Source organism: Cupressus sempervirens, chromosome 1 (assembly GCF_028749045.1).
Source record: "Cupressus sempervirens isolate cs-2001-9-10 chromosome 1, ASM2874904v1, whole genome shotgun sequence".
NCBI classification, from domain to species: Eukaryota; Viridiplantae; Streptophyta; class Pinopsida; order Cupressales; family Cupressaceae; genus Cupressus; species Cupressus sempervirens.
This window is the reverse complement of record NC_143118.1, coordinates 245588479-245596017: the sequence shown is the minus strand read 5'-3', so window position 1 is coordinate 245596017 and position 7539 is coordinate 245588479.

Below are 7539 nucleotides of genomic sequence, written 5' to 3'. Positions count from 1 at the left end.
TGGAAGCACTTCAATTTTACAACGATTTAAAGCACCTATTTAGTGAGATTTAGTGCTAGGCTTGTATTTAATTCACATTGTTTCATTTCTTCTCATCTCTTTTCATTCCTCCTAAAAGAAATTGGGGTAGGACCTAATAGATTCTCCTTGGCATTCTCAAATCATGGTGCAAAGCTTAAGGTGGGATCTATCTACTTGGGTCCTACCTTGCCTTCTTCCAATCATTTAGAATCTTTTTTCCACATTGAAACTAGGTGTTCTTGAGATCTACTCTTGATTTCCAAAAGTCGAGACTAGTTTTGGGACCACAAGAGAATCCCATGGGGTTTTGGACCTAAGAGTCAGAGATGCAGTAGGTCCCTGATGATGCAATGCATCTCTATTTGGGACACATTTTTGGACCCCCCTCTTGCACCCTATGTCGAGGTTGATTTGAGGCATTAATTTGGTGTATAATCAATCGTCAAAAGAAAAAAAAATTGAGCCCTTTATAATCCCATCGATTTGCTACATTTAATTTGGATCCATCTATGCACACTAGTAAGAGTCCATCTATGCATTTCAAGTACTCAAGCATTCAATCATTCAAGTCCATTCAAGGAGATCCTTTTGCAATCCACTGGAGAGATCTCTTGCAGTCAAGGTGCTTTCAAGGAGCTTCAAGGAGTTCATTTGGGGGCTTCATCATTGGTTTCGTATTCATGCTACAACCTTTCAAGGTCTAGCTATTGGAACTATAAGAGGAGTAATTGAGAGGGGAGGGGTGAATTAGTTACTACAAAAAATAAATCCCATATCCCTTAGATGTCAGTACAAAATAATTCTGTGAAAACTCAACTCTATTGAAGCTTGGCAAACAAAGAAATGTTGTAACTCGGTAAACACTGTAATTGCTTGGTAAACACTTAACATGCAAATCTTAAGATGTTATCTGTGATTACTTATTACTTTAATGTAGTTGCAGAAAACACATAAAAGAAATATCATGAACACATGTGACACCAAGATTTAACATAGAAACCCAATTTGGGAAAAACCACCAATTGCAACTAGTTACTGATTTTTACTCTTTTGAAGTGAGCCCTGTTAAGAGCCAACCTTTTTAAAGGTTACAAAACACACAGTTAGGTGTAACCATGTTAGAGGATTTAATCACCCTATTAGGAGTGGCCTTGTTAGAGGTCTTTAGACAATTCAATAGAACTACCACCTTGTTAGAGGATTTACAAATAGTTGTTAAGCCAACTCTATTAGGAGATTTAGATCGCTGCTACAATGGTTAGAGAGTAACAATGACATGACCTGATTTGGATGCAACTGAATTTTTGATTACATATCTCAATTCTGGCTTGAATACTTGATCCTTTCTAATCAAATATATATTTTCAGCTTCTCAAGGATATTCTTCTTATCCTTCTAATTCACTTCCTTTTAGCATCATTAGATCTTAGAAAAATCTTTCTGGCCCACAACTTGACCTTTTATTTATGTCTTTCATTTTGTCAAGTCAGCTCAAATACAATTTAGAATAAATAATATTCATATTCTCAGTCGGCTAGAACCAACAAATAAATCAATTAAACTCAATATGCCAAAATAAGAACATCCTTCATTAGCCGACCCTTCTTGGTAGACACTAACTCAAAAATGATTTTCCTATGTTAACCAAGTGTTCAAACTCAGTTAATACTGCATACTTGCATAGACCCTTTGGTAATCGAGTGAGCTCGATTAGCACTAGTTCCATCTAGCATTCCTTTATTAATCAAGTAAGCTCAGTTAACACTCAACTTCTGCAATCTTTCCTTTGATGCCCGAGTGAACTCGATAGGCACTGCCTTCTAAACTAAATAAACTCTACAATGCTCAATAGCCACAGAAAACTGTCTTCAATGCCCGAGTGAGCTCGGCATGCACTGACTGATAATGATATGACATGTTGTGTAACATCAAAGACAATAAACAATTAATCAACTGTTCCAACAATCTCCCTCTTTGGCATTGATGGCAACACAACATGTCATAGTACAATGAAATTTTGGAGCAAGAATAAAGTAAGGAACATATTCTTAGTTTCATTATGATTCTCATCCATGAGAACTCCCTTTGTCAGTGTGAACTCTGTCTACCTTTTGTCCCTTTATCAAAAAGCTTCTATCTGCTAGAACTTCTACCAAGTTCATTCTCCCTCTTTGACAATTCTCTTTATGACAGCAAACTTCTCCCTCTTTTTAACAAAAAATTCTATGAGATATGACAGTGAATGGTTCATACTTGATCCTTCCTAATCGAATAATACTTTTCTGCTCCACAATGATACCTACTTATCCTTCAAGTTTTCTTTTTCTCTTCTTATCTCTTTCAATCAACTTATTCAACTTGCATATCACACACTTTGAAATCACAACTTGACCATTTACTTATACCTTTCAGATTGTCAAGTCGACTAAAATACAAATTAGAATAATGAATATTCATCACCACAGTTGGCTAGAATCAATAGATAAAATAATTAAGCTTTACATATCAAAATAAGAAAATCCTTTGGTAGCCGATCCAGTCTAGTAGAAATTGATTCTGAAGTGATTTCCTATATTAACCAAAAAATGCTCGATTAACATTGCAAACTTACAAAATCCCTTTGGTAACTAAGTGAACTCAGTTAAAACTGACTCTATTCAACTTTCCCTTCATTAACTAAGTGAGCTCGGTTAACACTCTTTTCTATTTAACTTCCTTCAACACCTGAGTGAGCTTTGAAGATACTGCCTTCTATACAAAGTAAACTCAGGAATGCTCGGTAGACTAGGAAAATTGGTTTCACTAACCAAGTGAGTTTGGCATGTACTAACTTTTAACTAATATGACATTTGTGTAACATCAAAGACAACACACAATTAATCAATTGTATCCAACAATCTCCCTCTTTGGCATTGATGGCAACACAACATGTCATAGCACAATAAAATTTTGAGAACAAGACTCCCTCTGTGAGAAAGTTTCTCCCTCTTTGATTTTATAGAAAACTTCTCCTATAGTATTCTCCCTCTGTGAAGGAACTACTTAACTTTTTCCTTTACAAAATTTTAGAAAGATATGACAGTAAACTTCTCCCTCTATGACAACGTATGCCAAAGAAAATTTTGATTAGTATCAATGTACCTTGAGTATAGATTCATCTGCAATATGTCCTTGCCAATACTGCATCAGTTGATTGATCTTCAACTTGGCTCCTATTGATGCATCACTAAACTTTATTTAGTGATTTTTAGATAGGGGAATGACCCCTAGCTTACCTCTTAGATACAAAAATGCATCCTTAGGTAATGGCTTGGTTAATATATTTGCAATTTATTCTTTTGTATGCACACATTCCAATCTGATTTCTTTATCCTATACTAATTCTCTTACAAAGTGATACTGTATAGTAGTGTGCTTTGTTTTGGAATGCACCACTAGATTCTTTGATATGTTGATTGCACTAGTGTTATCACAATACATGACTATTGGCTCTTTGATTTCAACCCTCATTCATTCCAACAACTATTTGAACCAAACAATGTTAGAGCAATTCACTACTACTGCTACATATTCTACTTTTGCTATGGATTTAGATGTGCAGTTTTGCTTCTTTCTTATCCAAGATACTAGCCTTTTAGTAAGAAAGAATGCTTCACCACTAGTGCTCTTTTTGTCATCAAGATTTCCTACCCAATTAGCATTAGTAAATACTTTTAAGTCAAGGTTGCCTTGAAGTTTGTACCATAAGCCATAGTCTTCAATACCTTTCAGATATCTCAAGATTCTTTTTATTGCCATTATGTGGTTTTCTCTGGGTTTAGCTGAGAATCTTGCTACTATTCAAACTGCTAAGGTAATATCAGGCCTTGTATGTACCACATATTGTAATTTCCCAATCATTGATTTGTATAAGGTCTGATCCACTTCTTTGGAGTCATCATCTATTGTAAGCTTAAGTCCAGTACACAAGGGGGTTCCAACTGGTTTTGAATCTTCCATTCCAAATTTCTTGAGTATCTCTTTGATATACTTAGATTGAGTGATATAGATACCACTTCTGTTTTGTTGTGTTTGCAATCCAACAAAGAATTTTATTTCACCAAACATGGACATTTCAAATTCTTTATTCATTTTTTCTAAAAAATCTTTGCATAAGTCATCATTTCCTATGAATATAGTATCATCCACAAATATTTATGCCAACACAATCTTCTTATCTAGTCCTTCCTTGATACATAGGCTATTGTTATCCTTTGTTCTTTGAAAACCAATCTGTATCAAATAGTTATGTAGTCTTTCATAACAGGCTCTAGGAGCTTATTTAAGACCATATAGGGCTTTGTGTAATTTGAAAACCATGTCCTTTTGTCTAAATCAATAAAACTTTTTGGTTGTTCAATGTAGACTTCCTCATCAAGAATTGCATTCAAGAATGTAGATTTAACATCCATCTGATATAATTTGAATCCTCTATGAGCCACATAAGCTAGTAAAGTCCTAACACCTTCTAATCTTGCAACAAGGAAAAAAGTTTCACGATAATCAATACCTTCTTCTTGAGAATAGCCTTTACATACCAACCTTGCTTTTTTTCTTGACACTTTTCCATCTTTATTCAACTTATTTATGTATACTCATTTTGTACCAATCACATTTTTATCTTTGGGCCTAGGTACAAGAGTCCAAGTTTTATTCTTTTCTATTTGTTCTATTTCTTCATTCATAGCCTTAGTGCAACTTTCATTTTCCAGTGCATCTTTGACACTTCCAGGTTCAAATTTAGCAAATAAACATGTACCTTTTAGTTTGCTTCTTGTCATTGTTCCATCTGATTTGTCTCCAATGATCTGATTAGGTGCATGATGCCTTCTGATATATTTAGCCAATATAAGTTCTTTGACTTTTGAATGAATTGCACTATCTTCATTTTGAATCTCAACTTCAGACTCAGGTCCTTCTATCTATGGCTCAGGTTCTTTAGATTTAGTATACACTAACTCGGTAGCCTCTAAATGTGACTTGAGTCCCTGTGACTCGGTTTGCACTTCTTGCAACTCAGTAACTGATGGAAATTTGGAAAGCTTGGGAGATGAAGTCTCCTTTTTATCAAATGTGTTTGGAAATGTATCAATTTCATAGTAAACAAATCTTTTGTAATCTTCTGGCTCCTTTTTGTTGTCTTCTTTAGTCTTTTTTGCAAACTCATTAATTCTCACATGTGCACTTTGCATGATATTGTGAGTGGAAAAATTCAAACATTTGTATGCTTTACTTCTTTAGGAATATCCTAGAAATATACCTTCATCACCTTTTACATCAAATTTTCCTTTTCTAGATTCTTTCAAGATATAACATTTGTTGCCAAATAATTTCAAGTAACTTACATTGGGTTTATAGCCATACCATAGTTCATAGGGAGTTTTGTTTGAGTACTTTTTCAACTAAACTTGGTTCAAAGTATGAATTGTAGTGCTAATAGCTTTCTTTTAGTATTTGATAGTAACATTATTTTCAATCATTAGTGTCCTTGCACAATCCATGATGGATTTGTTTCTTCTTTCAACTATTCCATTCTACTCAGGAGTACCAGGGGCTGATACTTGTCTTTTGATTCCTCTCTCAATGCAAAAATTGTTGAATTTTTTTGAGATGAATTCACAACCTCTATCAGATCTTAAGCATTTCAATCTTTTTCTAGTTTCATTTTCTACTCTAGCCAGATACCATTTGAATTTCTCAAAAGCTTCTAATTTTTCTTTGAGATACATAATAGTCATCATTCTAGAATAATCATCAACAAAAAGAATGAAAATTTTTTCTCCACTATAAGTTTCTATTCCAATGGGTCCACATAAATCAATATGCACAATTTCCAAGACATCTTCTAACTGATAGTTTTTTCTTTTAAACTAGTCTTTCCCATTTTACCAGTTTGGCAGTTCTTGCATAATCCAACATTAGGTTTCTTCAAACTAGGAAGACCTCTTACTCTTCTAAGTTTTCTAATCTTGACCATATTATCAAAATTTACATGACATAGCCTTCTGTGTCATAGCCAGCTTTCTTCTACTTGAGCAATAAATCATGAACAATCACTAAGATCAAGATAAAATAGGTTACCTTTTGTTTGCCTGCCTGATCCAATCAGATTTCCTTGGTTATCCAATAGTCTTTCCTTGCCATGCATGAATTCTATCATGAATCCAATGTTGTTCAGCTATGCCACACTCAGTAAATTATGTTTTAGTCCTTCAACCCAATAAGCATTGTCACATACAAGTTCATTGGTTAATGAGATACGACTTTTTCCTTTTATGCAACAAGGTTCATTGTTTCCAAACCTTACACTACCTCTATCATAGTGTTCAAAATATCCAAACTTAGTTTTTTCTTCAATCATATGGTGCGAAAATCCACTATCTGTTATCCATGTGTCATTTTTACTAACATAAGAGACAAGTGCCATCTTATCTCCTTCATCATCAAATTCATCTTTTATAGTAATTACACTATTTCATCTTCACTATTATCAAAATCTTTAGCCATAAAACAAGTTTTCTTACCTTTGTCTTTATAGGATTTGTGACCTTCGAATTCCTTCTTGCCTTTCTACTTGTGGCTTTTCTTCTCTTCCTTACTTTCTTTGTTTGGACACCTAGCAGCAATATGAACAAGTTCTTCACAAGAGAAACATATTAGAGGGATTTTACCTTCGTACTTTCCTCTGCTCCTAGAATATTTCTTTGAAAGTAGAGCTTCAACAATTTCAAGATCACTATCAAAAAAAATTTCAGTTTCTTCCTCACTTTCTAATTGATTATCTTTTATTTTCTTTCCTTTTTCTTTAAGTGAGAGTTTAGCTTCAAATGCAAACTCAATATTCTTGGAAGTAGGAACATAGTTGTCAAAGTTGTCTACTTCAAAAGTTGTTAGTCTTCCTACTAGGGCATCCAAACCTATCTTATTATTTGGATCACATCTCTTTTCTTGAATAGTAGATACTCTAATTGCATAGATGGGAAGCAAATTTCTAATTATTTTACTTACAATACTTTCTTCTTTGATTTCTCCTCCAGATGCTCTGATTACACTAACACTAGCCTTGATTCTTTCTACATATTTTGCAACATTTTCATCTTCTCTCATTCTCATTTGATCAAACTGTCCTCTAAGACTTTCTCCTTTAGCTCTTCTTACATTGTCATCTCCTCCATGGATTTCTTTCAGTTTGTTCCACATATCAAAAGTAGTTTTATAGTCTTTGACCTCATCAAATTCAGCATAACTAAGATCAAATGCAATGTCAATCATCATGATGTTATGGTTCTTCTTTTCAACAATATCTTCAACTGATAATGTTCCAGTGGGAGTAACAATGAAATGACCTAATTGTGATGCAACTGAATTACTGATAATGGATCTCTACTTTGGTTCATACTTGATCCTTCCCAATCAAATAATACTTTTCTGATCCACAAGGATACTTGCTTATCCTTCAAGTTCACTTCTTCTCTTCTT